Raw genomic sequence first — 24,695 nt, forward strand, 5'->3', positions numbered from 1 at the left:
GCGGCAGCTCACAGAGTGTCATTCCGGCACTTCACTGCCACAGGCCCTGGAAAAAGGAAAAAGACTGGTAGGGATTTTGTAGGCTGTGTGAACATTCTAAAGACCAAAGAGTTAAACCTTCCCCCCCCTCCCCACCTTCCTTTTCATTTGAGAAAAAATTTGGGAGTTCAAAGTCACAGGCAACTTATCCTTAACTTTGTAATGGTGGGTTGGGAACTGCTGTTTGGTTCCTTGGAGAACAGAACAGCTCCCAAACTAAGGATTCTCAGAGTATAGCACTAAGTGATTTCAAAATATTTGAAAGGCTATTTAAAAATAAATCAGACTCGAGGGCACAGGGGGTTAGAGAGGGTGGGACGAATTGAAAGAATAGCATTAAAACTTATACATTACCCTATGTAAAACAGATAGCTGTTGGGAAGTTGCTGTATAACACGGGGATTTCAATGCAGTAGTCTGTGATAACCTAGAGGGTGGGAGGTTCAAGAGGGAAGGGACATGTGTATACATAGCTGATTCACATTGTTGTATGGCAGAAACCAACATAAATATTGTAAGCAATTACCCTCCAATTAAAATTTTTAAAAAGTAAGTCAGCATAGCTATTTTCTGCAGTGATTAAAAACACCCAAATGCTTCTAAAATTCAACTTTGAAAGGCTGGAGAAAAGGTAAAGAGCCCTGTGACGAAAGTTTTCAGGCTGAAATCCAGTCCCTGCTGGGAGGGAAGAGCTGCGTCTCGGACAGCCTGAGAAGAAGTTCAGGCTCCCTCCAGCCTCGACTGCCATTCCTTTTCCCCAGCTAGCATCAGGGGAGCAGAAGGGAATGGAGCTCAGAAGTCACATAGAGGGGGATATTACAAATATCCCAAACTGCAGTCAGTCAAGGCATCCCATATGGTTGCAGGTGACCGATTAAATTGGAGTTTCAAATCAGTGGGTGCTCTGGCACTCTGCGTATACTTGATTGATGCTGTCTTCCTTCCTAGATGGGCTTTCCTGATGGCTTGGGGGTGAAGAATCTGCCTGCCAACGGAGGTGGTACAGGAGATGTGGGTTCAATCCCTGGGTTGGGAAGGTCCCCTGGAGAGGGAAGTGGCAACTCACTCCCATATTCTTGCCTGGGAAATCCTTTCTAGACACTCCATGTTGTTGTTTTATTTTTTAAAAAACTTCCGTTGGTTTGGATTCCTCGGGGGTTTTTTTGTTTAGTTTTGTTTTTCAAAGCTCCAGTGTGTGTTTCAAATGAGAGGCACCAAATTACCACGTGTTTTTCTTGAGAGGGTGTGCTTGCTGTGTTTCACAGCATATTTGCTGTGGCATTACTTTGTGGTTATGATGTGGTCTGGCCTGTTTTTTTATGTTTAACTCAATTTTATTTTATTCTCTTGCTCTGGTCCTGCCTTTTTGAAGGAAATTGACACCCAAGCCAGGCGAATAGCTCTTTCCTCAGTGAGAGTAGCTCATACTCTCCTCTGGGAATGTAGGACATGGAGCAGCCCTGGTCTCTCTGAAAACCAGTCAGGTATTTGCAGATAACCTGTGCAAGAAAAGGATTCAAGTCTTTTAGGTTGAAAAGTCTAATGAAGTTGCAGCCTTGACTTCTTAATTGGAATCACTGAAATAGTCTGCCCTCCCTTAAAGTATTAGTCACTCAACCCCTTGGACTATAGCCCACCAGGCTCCTCTGTCCCTGGAATTCTCCAGGTAAGAATACTGGAGTGCGTTGCCATTTCCTTCTCCAAGGGATCTTCCTGACCCAGGGATCAAATTTGGGTCTCCCACATTGTGGGTAGATTTTTTACCAAATGAGCTGCCAGCTAAGCCCTCCCTTAACTGGTTGTTTTATCAGAAGCTAATCTATCACAGGAGTGACAGATTCAGGACAGGGGCCACCCCTGGCTCTCTCCAGCAGTCCCCTGGAGGAAGAACCCCACCATGTGGCTGTTCATGCACTTGAGCTCATCAGTACCTAAAGATTCACAAGACTACACCAGGCTGGGTTATAGTCCTGGCAACAGAGGGTGTCAGCTAGGGAAGAGGGAATCCTTCTTGACAGCAGCCATCTCTTCTAGAGGCATCTTACTGCCTCTGGTGATGCGGATACTCTGTTTTGTCATGGAGTGTGTAGACTGCTCTTTGAAACACAGATTTTTCTCATTTATTGAGATTAGGAATCAGGTGTTCATGAAAAAACTGAAATCTGCATCCCAAGAGATGATTTAAAGATTTATAGAGCACAAAATTAATGTAAATTCAGTCAACATGGTTAGAAACCCACTCATTCTGAGACATTCAAACATTTGCTTGCTACAGAGATCTCTTGAATAGAAACATTTTGCATTATATTATCTTGTGATGTACAAAAATCAGATATGGATCAGATCAGATAATAATCAACCAAATAGCAGATTACAATATGTTGCTACTCTATCTTGTTTATTTGAATCAGGATGGTATCTCTTTAGGATGTATATTATACTGCTAGGATGGCCGTAACAAAGTAACGTGGACTAGGCCGCTAAAAGAATGAATTTTCCCATGGTTCTGGAGGCTGTGAGTATGCAATCAAAACTTCAGCAGAATTGGTTTCCTCTCTCCTTGGCTTTCCGTCTTCTCCTTGGTCTTCACATCACCTTCCCTCTGTAGTTGGGTGTATCCTAATCTCTTCCTATAAGGACACAAGTCTTACTGGATGAGGCTGCACCCCTTATGGCCTCATTTTCATTTAATCATCTCTTTCAATATTTTATCTTCAAATAGTCTCCTTCTGAATTATTGGGGTGAGGGTTAGGACTTCAACATATGAATTGGGGAGAGTTGGTGGGGGAGCACAACTCAGTCCATAACAGGAGGTATTAGCAAGAATATATATTCACAATGTGCATGAATGTATTAAAACATATGATGTGCCAGGCAGTGGGACAACTGTTTTACATACATTATTTTTCATAGACTTCTCACAATGATCTTAAATCTAGATTGTTAGAATCTCTAATATGGGCTCAAACATTTTCCTAAGCTACAGAGAAGGAATTGTCAAAACCAAATCTGTACACTGTGTCCAGACATGCACAGGTGAACATTATGCTCCTCTGTGATGTGTCCAAGGTCACAGAGCTGGTTGGCAGCAAACCCGGACCTCCTAATTTCCAGGGCCGTGTGCTATCAACTCACATGCAACTTATATTAGACTAATGCACTTTTCACTGGTCTGATTATTCAACATGAGGATATCATTTTGCCTTGCATTAGCTAGGCTGTTTTATTTTTCAAGGGATAGAAATATTGAGTATGATGAGAACTTAAACCATCAATGCTTTGCTTATTAACTCAGTTAATATATATACATGAAGGTGACCTACCATCCTGGTTTGCCTGGACCTAAAGGGCTTTCTAAACAGTGTCAGACTTTATTTTTTTGGGCTCCAAAATCACTGTGGAGGCTGATTGCAGCCATGAAATTAAAAGACGCTTACTCCTTGGAAGGAAAGTTATGACCAGCCTAGACAGCATATTAAAAAGCAGAGACATTACTTTGCCAACCAAGGTTCGTCTAGTCAAGGCTATGGTTTTTCCCGTGGTCATGTACGGATGTGAGAGTTGGACTGTGAAGAAAGCTGATCGCCAAAGAATTGATGCTTTTGAACTGTGGTGTTGGAGAAGACTCTTGAGAGTCCCTTGGACTGCAAGGAGATCCAACCAGTCCATTCTAAAGGAGATCAATCCTGGGTGTTCATTGGAAGGACTTATGCTAAAGCTGAAACTCCAATACTTTGGCCACCTCATGCGACAAGTTGACTCACTGGAAAAGACTCTGATGCTGGGAGGATTGGGGGCGGGAGGAGAAGGGGACGACAGAGAATGAGGTGGCTGGATGGCATCACCGACTCTGTGGACATGAGTTTGAGTGAACTCCGGGAGTTGGTGATGGACAGGGAGGCCTGGCGTGCTGTGATTCATGGGGTCGCTAAGAGTCGGACGTGACTGAGCGACTGAACCGAACTGAACTGAACTGAAGGGCTTTCCTAGAATTCATGTGAAACCTGTGATAGTCCCAGTTTTGTAAACAGAAAGCATTTCAGAAACAGAAAATACAGGTAATAGTCTCAGCAACCATAGCGTCAGATGCTATAGAGAACCGGATTATCTGCTCAGACACAAATGCTAAATGTTTCCCGAGAGATGGAACATAAATGGACAATGGCCAGACCACCTATTCAAACAGATCCATGACCCACAACCTGCAGCAACCTGCCCAGGAAACCAACCCCTTGTCTGCAATAAACAACCTAGGAAACCCACCTGCTAAAAATTACACTTGCAGGAAGCCTGTTGCTATCTCCAGCAACAGTTTAGGAAGCTAAACGATAACCTTTGTCACAATCAGCCTAACACGCCCGGAATCTGATTAATAACTGACAACTTCCCTAATTTGTGTCCCTGCTTCCAATTTAGAACCAATTAGAGAAAGTCAAGTGTGTACCCCTAACCAATCACACAGGATGGCCCACTTCTATAAATAGTTAACCCGCCTACAGCTTCCCCATGCCATAGCCTCCGGTCAGAGCCTAGCCAAAGCCTTTCTCTTTTCCACTGTGAAGCTTTCCCACTCCTCTGCCTGCCTTTGAGTATCTGCCAAAATGCAAGTGACAGTGGCAAACTCCCTTGCTATAGCACGCTCAAAGTAAACACCCTTTGCTTGCTCTTATTCGGCTGTCCTTTGGTTACATGCACATTCCATCAACAGGACACATCTCTCGCTGTCTGCCCCAGCATGCCACCATTTTGGTGGCTCAGCATTTTGTCTCTGCTGCCACTGACAGCCTCTACCATCCTGAGGTCTTCGGCTTCTACGTACCGCTTTACTTCTGCATCCTTCCAGTTCTCTTCCTTTCCATCTCTCTTTAAGTTAAAGTCCCTGAGAGAGAGCATCTGACTGCAGTATGCCTGGAACACCTAGGGAACAACCTTATCACGCATCATTTTGGCTCCAGCTAACTCATAAGCTGCTGATCACACTATAGATGACTGCCTTTAGCTCAATGGCCTGCCCTTGACCAGTTAGTTGTACTCATGCAAACACTGTCATGTGATACAAAGCATAATTAGCAACGATCTCAACAAGGGTTATATCTGAAAAAATGACACCTGATCCTTACTGAAAAAGTAAAAATTCAGAGATTGGGTTTAGAGAACTATCCCAGGAAAGAGGCCCTAGCTGAATAGGGGGCAGTTAGGCAGGACTTTGTGTATCGCTCATCCTTCTGCTCAAGGCATCGTCCAGTTTCAAGATTTATATCATAAATTAAATCCGTATATCTTTTAAGAGGCTTGAGGTAGAGTTAAGCAGAGTATTACTGTGGGCCACTGCTCTGTTCACAAAGCTATTTCTTATATAAGTTCTCTTTTCATCCTTGGTGTGTGATGGTAGAGGTAATCACTGGAAATCTCTGGGAACTTTCACACTTCCCACCAGCTACTGAATGACCAGATCAAATACATCAACATGTCTAAAGGGAAAGTTCCAGACTGGGCAAGGGTACACATCCTCAAGCAGTCCTAATTCTTTCCCTCCTGTACTTCCCTTTCCCGCTGCTATACTGCTGTCTCTTTCCAGCCTCCTGTCTAGGATGGCCCCTGTCATCTGCACAGAGCATCCCCAGCACATGGCACCCTCTGCTCCTCATCCTCACTGTCACCAGGTTGGAGAATGACCTCATCTTTTAGTCCATCTGAGGCAGGGGTCCTCTTTGACTCTAGCATAGAATTGGCTGACACAGAGGGTGGACATTTCTTTCCTCAATCTGACTAAAGCGAACCCCATTGTCTTAGCTAGGTAATCCAACTTTCAAAAATTTTATTATTTTTACTTTTTAAATTAATTCTATTTATTGTTTTTCACTGTACTGGGTCTTCACTGTTGCGTGGGCTTTTCTCTAGTTGCGGCGAGCGGGGGATTCTCCCGAGGTGTTGTGTGCAGGCTTCTTGTGGTGGCTTGTCATTGCAGAGCACGGACTCTAGGGCACGTGGGCTTCAGCAGTTGTGGCTCCCTTGCTTTGGAGCACACGCTCCTGTGGTGCATGGGTTTAATTGCTTCGTGGCATGTGGGATATTCCCAGATCAGGGTTTGAAGCCGTGTCTCCTGCACTGGTAGGTGGCTTCTTTATCACTAAGCCACCAGCGAAGCCCTCATCTTTTTGTCACTGATCCCACTCCAAGGTGGCTGGGGTAAATTACACACATTTGGATAAGCCCTATTAAAATGTGGTGATCAGCTCACCCACGGTTGATTCCAAATGGCATCCCCAGGTTTGGGTCCCAGGCAGCTCAATTGCCCTGTCCTCGGTTCTGCCTTCTCACTGGCCCCTGGGGAGGAAGACATTTCTCAGTGTGTCCGTGTGCCCTCAGGGGCTCTCTCTTGCACCGTCACCACTACATTAACTCCACTCAGCAAGGGCTCTGTGACCTTGGGGCCCTAGATGTTCCACCTCAAGCCCTCATCCATTCTCTAGACCTTGAACGATTCACTTGACACATATTCACTAGACAGTGATATGCTAGGATTCATTTCACCCTCAAAATAAGCTTATCTTCCTCACCTACCATCCCAAGTTGGCATCAGGTCCTGTCTGCCTTTAATGACAGCTCCCATCGATTCTCGTTTCAAATCTCTATCAGTTACTTGCAACTATGAAAAGCAGAATCTCTGTTTTTTCTTTTCTCTTCTGGGTCTCCACTAAATTCCCTATTTCCTTTCTAAAAGAGGCCGTTAAATCTTAGCTTATCAGAAAAGAGTGGCTCTCAATGAGTGGCCAAACTCATGTAAACAGCTCCACTCCCTGTCCCAGGTTCTGCTGGGTGATTCATCACTGAGGAAACTCTGAGATGTCATTTTCTGGAATCCTTTAATCCCCACTGTTTTACAACAGCAAAAGGAATGATTCAGGGAAAGTAAGATCTATTTTAGAATAGATTTGACCTCTGGCACACAGTGTTGGCATCATTTAGACATTGCACCTATTTAGTGTATGGGTTTTAATTTACCCACAAGCATGATCTATAATTCTAAGATTTATTTTCTTTTGGAAAATTTATTTCTATGGTGACTTATGTTTTTGCAATTGTTTTAATTGAAGAACATTCTGTATTGCCACATCTCCATATTTTGAGGAGTCGACATAGGCAATTAGCCAGCCAGAAATGACTGTGTCCACCGGTGTCAGCTGTGATGAGGGCAGCCCTGAGCGTGTGTGCAGTGCAGTGGTAGTCAAAGGAAATGTGTGGCATGCAAATGGTTAAGGGATGCTCTCTAAAGGTAAATAACATGAGTAGCCCTCTTATTTCTGCATCAACAGATAATAGCTTCTTGGCAATACCAGCAGAACAGTCCTTTAATTTTACAGGAAACATGACTGTCTAGCTTGGTTTAACATTTGGATTTTCTCAGGAAACATTGTGGGATGAATCAAACTCATTGTAACTGAAAATAAAGGGCAATGATCTGTTGAAGATCAGACAGGACAATGAATTTAAACCTTCTCTTTTACTCTGCTCTTCTTCAGACTTCAAAGTTCTTTTCACTTCACAATTTTTAAAATGGGAGTAAAGTGTTCAAGAATAGGGATCGTGATTCCTTAAGGAATGATATCCTGGGGAAATTTTTTGAAGGTCTAGAAATGCCAAAATTAAGATCAGATTTTCTTCTTTGTTTAGGCTGGCGGTTTTTAATCTTTCCATCCCTCCCTTCCTACTTCAATATCTTCCTTTCTTTCTTTCTGTTTTTCTCTTTTTTCAAATATCAGAATAGAGCCCTAAAGAAATGAAATTAAATCTTGTGTGACTGCTTATTATTGAAAATAGATGAAATCAGGAAAGCTTCATCAAATGTGTGCTTCAGGGCAGAACTGTGTAACTTGCCTTGAGATGTCTCTGGAAGTGCCTCTGTGGCACCCTCTAGGATTCTTTGAAATATACATATAAATGGGAACTTCAGGTAATGAGGAGTCAATAATGGATTTTGAGCTGAGAAGGCAAGCTTTTTCCTAGCTGTGAGCCCTCTCTGGGGCTTGTTTTCTTCTTTGTAATGTGGAGATAATAAAACCTTCTTGAGAGGTTGCAATGATTAGAAACAAAGTACTTGGTACAGTGCCTGGTGCGTAGGTATTCAAATAAATGTAATTGCCAAGTTAATGATCATGACAATGATAATAAAAACAGAGGATGTCCACAGGCACCAAGTTACAGATCCCCAAACTTCTTATGAGATCTGTATTTGAGATTGGGTTCTTGGCTGATTTCATACTTTACAGCCACTGTGAGGAATCGCCACCTGCGTACACCTGGCTGGTCCTGGATACCTAACGATGCTCTTCTACCTGAGGCCTTCCTGAGTTGTGAGATAAGCTAAGCTTGAAGCTGACTCTCTGCAGGTTCCCTGGCATGGCTCCATTCTGGTCTGAACCTAGTACACCTGAGGACAAAGAAGGATCTCCCTCCTCCCCACACTCAGCATGGCTCAGCTCTAAGTATTTTCTACTCCAGATGGATCCCCACAGCCAGATGAGTCTGCTCCAGCTCTGGAGCTCTGAGGAAAGCAGCTAGTTACACTCTTATCCCTAAGACTCCCAGGTGTCATTTTTATACATAAAGTATATTTGAATTGTGTCATAGCTGTGTGCATGTTATCTGGGGATATTTCCCTTTTGTGAAAGGGTGGACTCATTTACCATTCATTGATTTATCTTCAATACAACAGAGAGATGAGTGCCCAAGAGGCGCCAGGGGGCTCCCCTGGTGGCGTTATGGTAAATAAAGTGCCTGCCGATGCAGGAGACACAAGAGACCTGGTGTTAGTCCCTGGGCCGGGAAGACCCCCTGGAGAAGGGAATGGCTGCCCACTCCAGTATTCTTCTCCGGAGAATCCCACGGACAGAGGAGCCCGGCAGGTTCCGGTCCACAGGGTTGCACAGAGTCGGACATGACTGAAGCAACTTAGTACCTAAGCAGGAGGTGTCAAGTGCTAGGTTAGGTAGGTATTGAAAACTCACTGACGGACCAGCCTGCCAAGTAAACATCACGTAAATGTTAGTGATTTGCATATAATATCATGCATATATCGAACTCAAAAGATACAGATATGTAAACTTAAAAAAATATATAGTTTTAAATGAATGTATAAGCGCAAAGGACATTCAATGTGGAAAATCAAAGCCAGCATTTAAATGTGTTTGTGACTTTCCAGAGTGACTTAGGTGGCATGGCCAATGCCATCTGCTCTAGAGCAGAGAGACTACTTGCCAGGCAAAAGCAGCTGCCAGCTGAGGCTTCAATGTACTCTTTCAGTTCCCTCCAGGATGACCTGGGGTGACCACCCTTTCTAGGTAAAGAGGATTCTATCTCCATTTGACAATAAATCCTCAACCTGAGGAAAGAGAGCTTCTGTCAGCCTGGCTGACTTGAAGTCACAGGAGGATGGATTTTACAACCTAGTCCGCCTTGCAAAGGCCAGTCACTCAGACGGGTAAATCCAGAGTGGTGTGTTTGGGATCAGATTGCTTATTTCAGTGTTTCAGCACCACTGATGTGAGGGGGGATAATATTTCTGAGATAGTAACATAGGTACTCTTTCCCTGATATTTGAGATGCACTAAACACAGTGGTAAATCCTGATGATGGGCGCGTGGACGGGGAAGGAAGACTTGGGCTGGGGAAGAAGGACAGGAAGGTGTATCGAGATGGAGAGTTTCCATTCTTGGAAAATGAAGATTTGAAATAAACATTAACATTGCCATAGGACAACATTTTAAATCTCTTTCTTGCATACCTGACATTGTGGGGGGAGAGTTGAAATTGGCTCAGATACTTTCCGGGGATTTGGTCTGAAGTTGCGGTATCTCAGGGCTCACTGCTATACAGCAGGCAACTTTGGTAAATTGCTTAATAATGAAGGCAAATGTAAAGTCATTATAAGAAATTTGGAAAATAAAAAAGCCGAAATAAAGAGAAAGAGAAACACTCATTTATAACGTTTGTACCCGTTTCCTTCTAGTATGTTCCTTCAGCATTTTAGAAAATATAACTGAAAGTATACCATATATATACTTGTCTTACTATCCTCTCTGACAATAAATACTGCATGTGGTGGGTTAGTCACTCAGTCGTGTCCGACCCTTTGTGACCCCACGAACTGTAGCCCGTCAGCCTCCTCTATCCATGGGATTCTCCAGGCAAGAATACTAGAGTGGATTGCCATTCCCTTCTCCAGAGGATCTTCCTGATTTAGGGATTGAACCCAGGTCTCCTACATTGCAGGCAGATTCTTTACCATCTGAGCTACAGGGAAGATCTTAAATACTGCATAAAGAACATTTTTTTTCTGGGACTTCCCTGGTGGTCCAATGGCTAAGGGCACATGATCCCAGTGCAGAGGGGCCCGGGTTTGGTCACAGATCAGGTGACTAGACCCATATGTCTCAACTAAGAGTTCTTATGTTGCAGCTAAAGGTCCCACATGCTCAACTTAAAAAAAAAAGGAACATTTTTTTGCCATTAAAAACATTTAAATATATTTTAAAATTAAATATGTTTTATTACAAAATTAAATTAACACATGTCTATTTGTAAAAAATTTAGCAAATATAGAATAAACAGTCCTAACTAACCAGAGAAGAGAACTTTTAATCTAGTTGGCTCTGAGCCATAGTCAAGGGTTCTACCTCTAAAAACGTCATTTTTTATTTTCAAAATCTTCACTAATGATAATATTTTCCTTAAAGGGCTGTTATAAGATATTTCATATAGAGATAAAATGTTTCTCTTAGTGTCTGGCATATAAAAAGCACTACATATAACCTTATACTAATTTTAAACCAAGCAATTTCAATCTCTACAAATTGTTCTAAAACCTGCTTTCTTTAAAAAAGCAAATAATATATCAGGATCCTTTTCATATGTTAACAAACATCAAACTGCAACGTAATTTGAATAACTACATAGTGTTTTTTAATATACTATGACATATGTATGAAACACTTGGATTACAAAGATGATTTCTAATGGTTGTATGATATTCCACAGTTTATTTGACACCTTATGTTGCCAACTGTATGCTGCCTGGGGAAAATGAAGCCATGTTAACAGTAATAAAATATGTTTCTCTGACTCTCTTCCACCTTCCTTTTGCTGGGCTTCAGGGTCTCTTCAAAGACTCCATCTCTCATTTCTAGGAGGCCCCAAGGGATTCATCTATTCATTCATTCAACAAATATTGAACACATAGCATGTACCAAGCAACGCCCTAAGGATGCAACAGTGAGGAAAAACAGGCATAACTGCAGCTCTGTTGGTGTTTTCAATCTTTTGCAGGAAACAAAACTTTAATTGTACAATCACCAGGGAATCAGATGCATGCTGTGTGAAGTGCCGTGAAGAACAAGTCGAGAGCCCTGACAACAATGGCAAAGGGACTTGACCAGGCTGGGACCCAGGGAAGGTCTCTGAGGAAGATCCCATTGAGATGAGATTTGGATGTGCAGAAGCACGCTAGGTCTGGGGGAAAGTCTTTCTGAAGCAAGAAGGTCATCTCTGGTAGAAGGAATGGCAAGGTAGGAAGGGCCTCAGCGTGCTTAATGAACTGAAGAAAGCCCCTGAGGCTGTGAGTGTATGCCATATGACGTCTTTTAAAACTGTTGTTGTTCAGTGGCTAAGTCATGTCTGACTCTTTGCAACCCCATGGACTGCAGTGTGCCAGGCTTCCTTGTCCTTCCCTATATCCTGGAGTTGCTCAAACTTATTTCCACTGAGTTGGTGATGTCATCCAACCATCTTATCCTCTGTCACCCCCTTCTCCTCCTACCCTCAATTTTACGCAACGTCCCTGGTGACTCAGGTGGTAAAGAATCTGCCTGTAATACAGGAGACCTGGGTTCAGCTCTTGGGTCGGGAAGATCCCCTGGAGAGGAGAATGGCAACCCACTCCAGTATTCTTGCCTGGAGAATCCCTGTGAACAGAGGAGCCTGGCGGGCTACAGTCCATGGGGTCACAAAGAGTCGGACACAACTGAGCTTAAGCTGTGACCCTTCACAACAGAATTTTTCATTAATAATTATGCTGCAGTGGGTATATTAGATACTAGTTTTATGAATCTTTCTTTTAGTCTCAAGAAATGTCTTACTTTTATTCTCCCTGCTTTTTCTCTCCATTTCTGTTTCTGTGGAACAAGACCTATGGAGCTTATGTGGAAAGAGTTATTTAATCTGTTACCTTGCAGCACAATTCCAAAGCCCTTTCAGTGACTGTCTTATGTTTTGATTAGAGTCTCCCGATAAATTTATGGGATCATGTCAGCTCAACAAGTCTCTAATGACTGCCCACCACATGCTTAGCATGTATCCCGTCTCTCTAAATCTAGCATAGTGATGGACACAGTGAGCACAGGGATCTGGCTTGTGAGAATGTTATCTTAGTGACTTCTCCCAACAGCCCTGAAACGGAGGGGTGACTATATACCTCATCTTACACATGAATAAATAGAGGCCTCAGGGTTGAGTCATGCCTAGGTCACATGGATGGTATACAGTAGATCCTGGATTTGAACTCAGCACATGATTCAACTCCAAACCCAATGCCCTTCTTGTGGAACTCAAGGGCTACATCCTACTGATGGATGATCCTACTTACACTCAAAGAGTAAGCACGGTCCTGGATGAAAGGAAAAATATTAACCAAAGGAATAAAGAGCTCTTGTAACAGCTTGACTCTCCTCCACCAGAAAGGCTGGCTTTCAAAAACTCCGACTCCTACTTAATTAGTACCTTAGTTGAATTGCTATAAGCTAGCAGAGATCAGTTAGGGATAATGACAATGCAAAGGGCTTGTCCTGATATTACTTAAGTTCTGTTCTACAGATTTCCTCCTGGAAAATTAAACATTGTCACTGAGACTGAAGTTAGCTCTGAATTTATAGATGGTGGTACAATTCATCACAGTAGGCTTATTTTTGCTCTTAAAAGGTATATCTAACCCTCAGTTGTCAGCTCCTTCCCCATCCCCTCGTATTTCCCACATTGTCAGCAGTTTTTGAAAAAGTTATATCCTTTTGTGTTGTATCCATGTTTTTTTTTCCCTTATGCCCATATTCCCTCTCTAAAGTATGACATGAGCTAGCTAGATAAATAGTTTATGGTTATTAAGAGAACTATCCACTGTGGCATAGCTTTAAAAATAAGATGCATAGAGCAAGTCACAGAACAGTATATAAGATGTGATTTCAACTGTGCTATAAAAAGAAAATACATTTTAATATACATAAAATCTGTCTGGACTGAGATAATGGCCAATATGAGGAAGAGAGGCTGAGGAGGTAGGAGAGTTTTTGGATGTAGGAGATATTTATTTTTTGGAGGTTTTAAAAGACCTAGTCTACTTTCCCAGGTGGAATTCTACATGGGCCAAGATTCCACTCAACGTATTAGTCACTCAGTGATATTCAACTCTTTGCGACCCAATGGACTGTAGCCCTCCAGGCTTCTCTGTCCATGGAATTCTCTAGGCAAGAGTACTGGAGTAGGTTGCCATTCCCTTCTTCAGGGGATCTTCCTGACCCAAGGACTGAATCCAGGTCTCCTGCATTTTAGGCAGATTCTTTACCACCTAAGACACCAAGGAAGCCCTGCCACTCTGAAAGCTCCAGTCATATTTATAATTTAAGAAACTAAGTTCTTGATTTGTTTACTAAAGGTTGTAATTTTATTACAGGTCATAGAGACTCCTTATAAAATAAATTATTAGTCTTTCACAAAACTTCTTTGCACACCAGGGATCCACACTCAGATTTCAGAATATTTATACCTCCACCAATGGAGGTAGGGCATCGTTCTCACACTAATGTATTACTCTTTTTAGGTCAGTGCCCACCCACTTGGCACATTTCTACTGACCTCTAGTAATGCTAATTTTGCTGTTCAGTTCAGTTCAGTCACTCAGTCGTGTCCGACTGTAAACAGTTACAACTATCACTGGGCAAAGATGGCTTTGTGTGGTCGATGTGCTGTCACTACCAGACCCAAATGAGCTAAGTCATTCAGTGACTGATCACAGTTGAAAGCAGAATCAGTAAATCTTCCTAATATTGAACTCACCAAGCAGAGCCCTCTGGCACCACAAATGTACCAACCAGTTAGAGAGGCCCCCAGGACACACCATTCACTTCGTACCCTTGACTATCTTTCTTCCTCTCGTCCAACTATTTTTTTTTTCCATGATCATACTGCAGTCTCTGCTGAAATTTAAGAAAGACTGAAAATCAGGGACACCTGTTGTGGTTGGAAACGACCGTGTTGTCTGTGTCGTAGTGGCCACCGAGCCTGGCAGCTGCACAAATGCAAGGCCAGTCAGGGTCCACTTCAATACAAGTGTCTTCTCTGTTTGGAGGAAAATTGCCAACAGAACTTCAGATCCGGGGCTGTTGCTCTGGTTTTGTTTTTGCGTTTGTTTTTGAAGAAAGACTATTTTCTAGTCTATCTCTAGAAACACACACACTCACACACACACACACACACATGCACATAGGTGGTTGGGCTAGCAGCCAATTGAAAAAGTCAAAGGGATGAATGATAAAAATAATATGCGTATATATAAATATTCTGTCTTAAAACATAGATGTCTATTTTCCAGTGTCTAATGGAAGGCCAGGTCCTGTTTCGAGTGTGGACACACTGTTCGGAGTTGTGTTGCTGCCTCTTATGGGTGAAACTCACTTTCCTATGCACCATGCACAATTCCCAGCCTGAATTTCTTTAGAGTGGAATTGGAACTCCAGGTGACTTAAACCATCTGAGAGTAGATTCCATCTAGATGTTTACAAAGAATTAACTTGTCTACGTGTAATTTCATAGCAATATTATTAGTGACTTTTTAAACAGTCTTTCCAAATCATTCTCCTTAGTATTCACAGAAATACTCATGAAACTCATTTCACTGTGTTTCGCTGGCTTGTATAATATGCAATTAAAAGAATATAAAGGCGTGTATAGCCAAAGCTTTGTTTTTTCCACGTATGTATGGATGTGAGAGTTGGACCATAAAGAAAGCTGAGCACCAAAGAATTGATGCTTTTGAACTGTGATGCTGGAGAAGACTCTTGAGAGTCCCTTGGACTGCAAGGAGATCCAACCAGTCCATCCTAAAGGAAATCAACCCTGAATATTCATTGGAAGGACTGATGCTGAAGCTGAAGCTCCAATACTTTGGCCACCTGACGCGAAGAACTGACTCATTAGAAAAGACCCTGATGCTAGGAAAGATTGAAGGCAGGAGGAGAAGGGGACGACAGAGGATGAGATGGTTGGATGACATCACTGACTTGTTGGACAGGAGTTTGAGCAGGCTCTGAGAGTTGGTGATGGACAGGGAAGCCTGGCGTGCTGCAGTCCATAGATATGCAAAGAGTTGGACATGACTGAGTGACAGAACTGAACTGAACTGAAAAAAAAAATACAATAAAAATAACAAGTATAATTGGTGCTGACTGGTTTGGGGACAAAATCCAACTGATCCTTGAACCATAAGCAGCCCAGCTGAAGCTAGAAGATGGGGTAGGTGGCCTGGGGAGTAGTTACAAACACTGCCTGGTTCCCACTGACCGCATGAGTCAACAAGTCCACCTTAACCCTGGGAGGAGCTCAAGCATAGGTTGGTTCGTGGAATGTCAGCTGTTGATTCACCTTCTTTCAGGCTTTCCAATGGATCTTAAGCAGCATAACCCTTCTTTCAGAGTCACTCTTATACAGAAGAAAATGAAAGACAAGATGCTCTGGGGCACTTGCCTCCTCCTTCTCTGCATCCCTTCTATTCCCCTGAGGTGACCCTTGAAAAGCATCTAGAACCCCTAGGGCTCTATGAAGCACAATATGGAAACATCCCACAGAGTCCAGACCTTTCACAATAAAATGATAAGCTGAGATCTAAAGATACTGTGACCAGAACTCAGTCTTTATGGTTCCTGAGCTTGAACTTTTTCTGCTGCATTTTCTGACTTATTTCCCAGGCTGCCACTCATGGGGCCTTTCCGTCATCTGGTTATCTTTGTATGGGGGCCCAGAGGCCAGGAAGGAATGGAGAGCAATAGACTCAGCATGGATTTGCTCTCTGCAGGGCTCTCTGAACTTCCTGCCACCAGCATCTAACCCCTGTGAACTAGCAGGTGCGGCCATGATTTTCTTCCTGACCTTTCTTCAAGGTTCCACGCTTTTGGGGCTTAAGAGGTATTTTCATTGTTAAATGCACAGTCCCTGCTTTTGTCTTCAACACTGAGCTGGGTTTGGTCAGGAGGAGGGGGCAGGGGATGGAAGGGCGCTCTAGGCAGGGCAGATGTTAGACACAAAGGCCTGGACTGGACTCGGGCCAGTACAGTGTTTCAGAAGCAGAAAACCAGAGCAGGAGCGAGAATCATGAAGGGTTCTGTATCCATGCCAAGGACTCTGGGCTTTATCATGAGGGCAATGGAAAGGTATTAAAGGATTGCAAACAGGGGCATGACAAAATGAGACTTGTGATTGAGATGGGTCACCCTGTCAACACTAGCAAATGAATGGTGGTGGGAGACCAGAGAAGAGGTGGCGATAGGAATTCAGGCGAGAGATGACAGAAGACCTGCGCTGAGGTGGTGACAATTTGGATGGAGTGGAGGAGAGAGATTCCAAGACATTAAGCATGCCTGTACTTAGACAGGACATGACTGCTGACTAGAAAGCTAGGTTGAAGTGGTCAAAACAATTTGGGGGGCATGAAAGAGTGTGGCCCTCACACGTGATCAGGCTTCAGATTCAATTTCAGGGACTCTTCCCAAACTTATAATTTTCCTATCAAGGCTACCAGATGTGGCTGATAGCCACTGAGCAACTCCGGGAGATGCTGCTGATATAGACCACAGTGTGTCTAAAGCCTCTTGAAGTTGTGCGGTGCTGCCTTCCTGCTCCCTATGGCTGTGCAAACAAACATTTCTAGAGATAGTCTACACAGCTGCTTGAGAATACTCTATGAGATATAAAAGTCCTACTAAATAGAAGAGGTGAAGGTAAAGCAAGATTCCGGATGGTTGTTCTTAGGATGTAATGCAAGACTGAAACAGTCCTTGCTTCACACAGCAGCTGAGAGGGAAGAGGAGGGCATATGGCACTGGGCCCTCAGGTGGTTGAAGGACAAAGGGAGGTGGTACAAGGCAATTGGCATGAGAATGGACTGAGGGAGCACTTCCATCAATACACCCTGGCTCTGGAACATAGGAACCAGCCCAAACAAGGACACCTTGCCATAGTGCCCCATTCCAGGGCCCCAGATATGAGCCACGGAGAAACTTAGAAGAGTCTTCAGAATGGCCAGTCCTTCAGCAACATCTGTACCCACATACCCAGAGGTATTTCCTTTCCATTCTGTTTGGGAAAAGCTGAGGGTCCCACACCTTCTCTTATTTTACATTATCCGGTCAAGATGATAAGTCTTCTAGAAGTAGGTCTTTGGTTCATAAATTCATGGTGCATATGAAATATACAAGGAAGTAAATGAATATGTGTAATTGTCTTTCACTTCACCCAGTTGATATCATTCTGAGAAGTTGGGGTTTTACTACTTGCAAATCAAGTCAGCAGTCTGTAAGAGATGGAAACTGCAGATGAAAATGCCACACACTGTTGATCACAATATCAATGCCTGATGGTGCCTGGCACATGGTACCTGCTCCCTAAATGTTCACTGAACTCACAGATACATGAGCGATGTTAACCAAGTGCTTCTACACAAATTATCTCATCTGATCCTAACTGGCCTGTGAAGTAGGTGTTGCTATCTCCGTTTACAGAAGAGAAAACAGAAGCTCAAAAAGGTTAACTGGCTTAAGTGCTCAAGGTCACACAGCTAATAAATGGTGTAGCTGGGACTCTAACTGAGGTCCCTTGATTCTTTCCACTGCTAACAGCTGTGTGTAAAAGCTCTGGTCTGTGTAATTCTGATTTAAAGGAACCTACTGAGGAATCCTTTTGTAAAGAAGAAAACCACAATTAATGTATATATTGTCAGTTATTTTTTTAGGTGTTATTTTGGATTTTCCTAGAGTGGACCTCTCATCTTGTAAATGCATAAATCCCTACTTTGCACTCTTTTTGAAGATGGAGTAACTGAAGCACATAAAGGTTACACAAATAGTTGGTAGGCACACAAAGGAAAAAAAGATTAAAGCAGAATGCAAGAAAAAGAAATTAAACTTCTTAACTTTTCCTGTTTGGTCCTGTCTTTCAGAATCTACCTCTCTCATATTTGGTAGCATTATCTAATGTTTTATTTCCTTTTCTATCTGGTTCAAAACGGAAAGATTTGTTTTCTAAAACTGGGATCCTGATTTGCTGGGTTGACTTGATAGATGAATAAAGTAGAAATTGGTGTATATGAAAAACCTCCCACCCCCAGATCACAAGTGTTAAAAACAGTAGATGGAAAGAGTCACGAATCACTGAGGTTTTGAACTTTCTTTTATGTGAAAACTAAAGTGATTGAGCTCAGTGGTGAGGGAAGCTGATACCACAGAGTGTCACCTCTAAGATTTCCGTGTCTCTCCCACCTGCATGCGGGCTTCATGGGCCAAAGTCAGTTTGAACCTTCACATCCTCTGGTGGTGATCCCCAGGGATCCCTCGGAGATCATGTTCTTGGTGCCTGTCCTAAACCATTGTTGAGCTCTGCACACTTGGTATGCTTTCTCTACTGATCTTTTTTTAGGTGAGAGTGAACTGAAGCCCAAGGGTCAGGTGCTGGCTCCAGAACAAAGATCTGTAATTTCCATCAGGATCAAAGGTGACCACAAACCAAAAATAAGGACGGTACCTTCACCACTGGGGGCTTCAGACAATAAAACAGAACACATTTTTATAATTATATCAGAGTCACTGCTCAGGAGACTCTGTCTATAGCAATGCAATGTCTTAATCTGATTAAACCAGTCCTCTTTTGACTGGTGGAAGTATCATATCCTGGACACAGTAACCTGGTCTATGGTGATACTTTCAAGAATCTCAGAGACCTCAGCTTTGTCTGTGGTCAAGCTTCATTTAGTCAGCCTTCCCTCGTTCAGAGCTCTTTCTCTCGAGTTAATTGATCTAAAGTGCTGAGTAGAAACTGATCAAATGTCATTTTTTAAAATAAAAAGAGAATTTACTTAGCATTTTAATTGATAAAAAAGGACCCAACAAGATCTAGATATATACATACATGCATAAAATTTTGATGGAGGTAGATATATTCTCCAGCAAGCACACTGCACATTCACAGTGGTGTTTACTGAAGTCTGCTATATTTAGAAAAGGCCTGTCTGATGGAGCTGTGCTTTGAGAAAGCTGCTTGATCCTCCCTTTCATCACTACGTGGTGGAGTGGACCTTGGCAAGCCCTGGGCAGGGAGAAATCACCACGAGGGCTTTTTCTGTATGAACCTCCACTCTTGTGACCAAACATAGCCCTGTTGCTTCAGGAAGGTTTGCATAAAAGGGATTGATTTTCATTTGATTCTGCAAATGGATTCACTGAGTGAGCCTGGAAGAAAGGAAGAGAATAAGAAGGAAAAAAAAAATCTTAGGCAGTTCTGGCCAGCTTCCAGACGCTTCAAGCTGACAGCACAACTGGTTTAATCTGCTTCTTTGTAGCTGAAGACATGCTTCACTTTCAGACCAGAAACTTGGGACTTAATGAGCGATCACCTGAAATTCTTATTTTTTTTTCCTGGTAAAATAACAAAACCAAAACACAAACTATTATGCTTGAACTATTATCCACTGAAAAAATTTTTTAAATTGTAATCCCCCTCATTCACTTAAAAAACTATTTTAAAAATTGTAAAACTGCATAACTTCTTTCAGAATCATTTTGCATCTATTGCTACTACATGATTACACTAATACTATTGAAGATAAAAGATATTCGTCTTTAAAGTGAAATTAATTCAGCTGGATTGAAAATAATTGTCACTTATTTCCTGACAATTTACAATGGTCAGGTATTAATCTCAGGTTAGTTACATAGATAAAGACCAAAGAATAAAAAACTAATCACTTTTTCTCTAGAGCTTCACAGTCTGGCAGGAAAAGCTTACAGTCACGGCTATGTAAAGGCATGCATTCTAATTTTCATGCAGTGTAGCAGCAGTGTTATATAAAAGGGATGGGCATGATGTTGTGAAAACAAGCGAAGCAGTAATGAATTTGGCATGGGATGGGGCAGAAGTTGATTGTGGCTTCACGTAGATATTAACATTTAAGCCAGGCTTTAAAGAGGTACTATCCATCAAGATTTAAGAGCAAGGCCAGGACCAAATGAGGACACAGTGTGCAGCAATCACTCCCAGTGAGGCCAGCTCTGTTCAGGCAAGACAACTGGGCCAGAAACTGGATTACTCAACTGCTGTCACCTCTCACCTGAACTGGAATGCTAGGCTCCGACTTGGTCTTCTTCACCTCTCAGGCTTCCTCAGCCGTCTCCCCTCCACAGTGCATCAAAACTCATCCCTTTAATATGTAAAATCATTTATTTCCTTAACGCATTTACAGACCCCCTACCTCCCATCAGATGCTCTGCTAAATGCTTGGGAATGTGGGTAAACTAAACAGCCAGGCACCCCTGCTCTCTCTCCACCTAGCTATGGAGAGAATCAGACAATGAAGAACACGATAAATAAGTATAAATAAGTAAGTTTCATAGTGTATTAGAAAGTAGTAAGTACTATTTAGTAACGTGAACAGTGAAAGTCATCAGGGGTGAAAGAGTTCAGAGCAGGTTTATATTTTGACTAGAATGGCCAGGGCAGACCTCAAGTGTCAGACCTTGAGAAACTGACACTTAAGTGAAAACTTGAAGGAGAGGGAATTAACCATGTTGGGGAAGAGGGTGACAGGCAGAGGGAACAGCCAATGTGATTAACAAAAGTGCAAAGTACCTCACATTTTAAAAAAACAGTGAAGAGGCCATTATGGCTGGAACAGAGAGTAAGGGAGAGAGAAATAAAGACAAATCAGAAAAATAAGGGAGAGGTCAGCTCATAAGGGTCTATTGGGTATTGTAAGGAATCTGGGTTTTACTCTTTTGGGAAATGGGTTTTGAGCAGAGGAATGACCTGCTCTGACTTAAAAGAAACCATCTTGTTGCTGTGCTGGGGATAGATCGCAGGCAAAGGTGGGGAGTGGGGAGACTGAAACAGGATGAATGCTTAGGAGACTGCTTCAGTCATCCAGGGAGGAGATGATGGAGGCAAGAGGAAGGGAAGTGGTAAGAGAGGTGGGGTTCTGGATGTACTTTGAGGGAAGAGCCATAGGATTTGCTGATGGATTTGGCCGTAAGGTGAGAGAATGAGAGGATTCCAACTGACACTAAGGATTTTGACCTAAGTATCTGGAAGATTGGAGTTTCCGTCAGCTGAAACAGGAAAGGTTGCACGTAAAACAGATTTGAGGATAAGATAAGGAGCTCCATTTGGGATGTATGAAGGTTGAGATATCTGTTAGACACCTCAGCAGAGACACGAATCTGAGTTCACAAGAGAAGTTAGGATGGAGATATTAATTTGGAAATCATTGGTATATAAGTCATACTGAAAGTCCTGAATGGTACTGGGTGAAATCACAAGTGAATGTGTATATATGGAGAAAAGACCAAGTACTGAGAAAAAAAAAATGTAACAAGCACTTAGAAGGAGTGATCAGTGAGATAGGAGGTATGCCAAGTAATACAGTTTCCTGGAAGCCAAATGAATAAAGTTATCAATATAATCAAGGGAGAAAAGATAGTCAACTCTTTCCAATGTGGCTGAAAAAAGTAGAGAGCTGATCTTTGTATTTAACCATGTGAGGCTTAATGTTAAAGCCAAGGACTCATTGCTGACTCTTAAAAGAGCAGTTTTGATGGAGTGGTGACTGTAAAGTTTGATCGGAGTAAATCATTCACAGTCTGTTTCAGAACCAAGTTCCCCAAGCTATTCCTGTTTCTGCCTTGCATCTTATTCTTCTGCTGGTCTACCTTGCTGTTCTCTCATTTCTGTCTTCATACCAAGTTTGGGCTTGGTTCCATTTCCATGGTTTCAATTTTGACTCCTCTAAACAATGACTGTGTGTCCCTGCCACACTGCCTCTGTGCTCAGTCACTCGTTGTGACTCCATGGACTGTAGCTTGCCAGACTCCTGTCCATGGAATTTTCTAGGCAAGAATACTGGAGTGGATTGCCATTTCCTCCTCCAGGACATTGCCTCTAGAAGCCTCAAATACAAATCTCTCCCAGCTCTCTGACCCTGACCCTTTCCACTCTGACATTATCCTCATGATTTATTACTACTGGAATTGTCCTGGTTTTGTGCAAGCATGAAAGAGCTTACCATAGACTGGACTGTTGCAAAGCTTCCCTGGTACATGAATCATATCAATTTTTTTCTTCAACTCAGTCTGTTCCATTTTTCCTGAGACTGACCAACCCCGATGTAATAGTTGGCCCGACATTTCCATGAAGTTGGGACCCTTCATGACTTGAGCTGGCACAAGGCCTAGCTTCTCTTCATAGTTATGTGACTTCCATGGAGAGTTCTATACCCTTATTAGCCTATCTTCCTGTGAATATCTTTGAAGCTAATTTGGAACTTGCTCGTTGAAAGATGATCTCATATAAGAACATCCACAAAGTTCTTGTCACCAAGATCAGCTTTATCTTATATCTTATTTGCATCACTATGTGGTAGAATGTACTGTAATGCCAGGGACACAGAAATGAAAAGAATGTCAAGAGGAGTCCTCATAGATATTTGTTATCCAAAAAAGCATGATAAGGAGTAATTCCCAGTATCTTATGTTGGCCTTTATGTTTATTACAGTTTCATTCAATACCAAGATAAGACCATAGTGATAATGTTGGCAGTAGATCCCAGGATCTAAACATCATTGAAAAATAAAGGAATAATGCATTAAGAATGGAAGGTTGTTGAATAATGACTGCTAAAGGATATCCAGAGAAGACATTCAAATGAGTTCTCTTTGTTCATGATCTTTAGTCCAAATATTTTATGAAAGCTTCCTAAAAGTAAACACGATAATACCTGAGAATGGCCGTGGTGTTAAGGTTAAACATCTTAATAGAAACTGTGTGTAAAATTCACTATTTACTGAAGTTGACAGCGATGGGGAATTTTGGAAGAAGTCTGTGGCCCCAGCCATCCCTCTCTCCTAGCATTCACGCTCTTGAGAAGTCCTCTCCCACATTGTAATCAATAGAATGAGGCAGAAGTGACAGTATGTGATTTCCAAAGCCAGGTCATAAAAGACGTCCTGGCTTCTGCCTTGTTCTCTCACTCTTGGATCACTTGCTCTGGGGTAGCCATGTGCCATGTTAGGAAGATGCTCAAGCAGCCCTAAGGAGAGGTCCACGTGGTCAGGTACTAAGGCCTCCTACCAACCACCAGTGAGAAGCTAGATTTCTTCCCCCATGGGTGAGTAAGCCATTTGGAAGTGGACTCTCCAGCCCCAGCTCAGCCTCGTGCATCTTCTGCTCTCTCCAACATCTTCATTGCAACCTCGTGAGCGATCCTCAGCCAGAACACTTGGACTCAGCAACTTCCAAATTCCTAACACACAGAAATGGTGTGAAATAATAACCAAGCATTGTTTTAAGCCCTTAAGTTGTGGCAGAATATATTACTCCACAATCGATAATGAACACAGTGTCACCTAGAACTTGAAGGTACAATTCTCCCTCAAATCCTAGAGCGCTAATAAGTCGTCAACTTTATTTGTCTGGTCTCTCATGTACAGTTGAATACCCATTTGAAAATATTTGCTGAGTTCTGAACTTTTTATCCCTTTACCTTGAGATTTACCACAGTTTAGCAATAGAGCTTAGTGATTCAGAAATTAGGCTTTGGAATTAACAGAGTTCAGTTAAATCACTGTTCTGATACCACTTACTAGCAATATGGCCTTAGGAAAGATGTGCATCAGTTTTTCTGTCAGCATCATGATTATAAAGACCTTAACTGATATAAGAATTAATTGGATAACAATATAAAACACTTAGCACATTGCTGGCTCCTAAAAACTGCTCAGTAAATGGCATTGATGCTGCTGCTAATGATGTTGAAGATGACAATGGTGGTGGTGACGATGTGAGGATGAGGACGATGTAGAAGGCAAAATGTCCTTGTTTTCAACTTGCAGGTGGTGATGGACAGGGAGGCCTGGCGTGCTGTGATTCATGGGGTCGCGGAGAGTCGGACACGACTGAGCGACTGAACTGAACTGAAACTCCTTACAAGGTAAAAAATAGAACTTTTTCATTTCTATATTATAGTCATCTCAGTTATTATGCTATACATCTTGCCCACGTGTAGTTACATTTATAATAATCATTATTTAATTTTACAATTTGCCTATATTTCTAGTTTTTTCACAACCTTTTCTATAACCCACAATATAGGAAGCATTTTGTAGGTATTCTCGTGATATAAACATCATATTACTAAGTCAATTAGGGCAAAATTTTAGCAATAAATCTAATTTTGGTGTTTATTTATATTCATATTGATTGCTTTTCTTACAGGTAGGTTGCCTATTATTATAGATAATGAAAATGCATATATTGTTCAGCTATTCAACTCTTTGGGCTTCTCTTGTAGCTCAGTCAG

The sequence above is a fragment of the Moschus berezovskii genome, chromosome 5 (assembly GCF_049115385.1).
Source record: "Moschus berezovskii isolate FMDL1 chromosome 5, NW_MosBer_1.0, whole genome shotgun sequence".
Taxonomy (NCBI): Eukaryota; Metazoa; Chordata; class Mammalia; order Artiodactyla; family Moschidae; genus Moschus; species Moschus berezovskii.